Source organism: Nannochloropsis gaditana (assembly GCF_000240725.1).
Source record: "Nannochloropsis gaditana CCMP526 unplaced genomic scaffold scaffold220, whole genome shotgun sequence".
NCBI classification, from domain to species: Eukaryota; class Eustigmatophyceae; order Eustigmatales; family Monodopsidaceae; genus Microchloropsis; species Microchloropsis gaditana.
Genome location: NW_005803733.1, coordinates 30,602 through 30,930, shown reverse-complemented (window position 1 = coordinate 30,930; position 329 = coordinate 30,602).

The following is a 329-nucleotide window of genomic DNA, read 5'->3' as shown; positions in this document are numbered from 1 at the left end:
GGAGGCAGGGGGAAGGGGTGAGGGGAGGGGGAGGAAGGGAGGGAGAAGAAGTTTTGGAGGCCTTTTTTTCACGCTTGCAATTTCGAAATCTGAATGCAGACGTTGAGGTAACGGCTTTCCTTCTCCCTTACGACTGGAGGGGGGAGCAGAAAGCGGTGGAGAGGGAGGAAGACGGAGAGGAAAGGGAGGATGAGGCACGGAAGGGAATGGGGGAGGGAGGGAAAAGAGACGGGAGGGAGGAAGGTGGGAGGGAAGGCATGCAGAGTGGCGCGGAAGTGTGTAGGGATGGAGGAGATGACGAGAAAAGGGGGAGCGTAATGGGTGCGGAA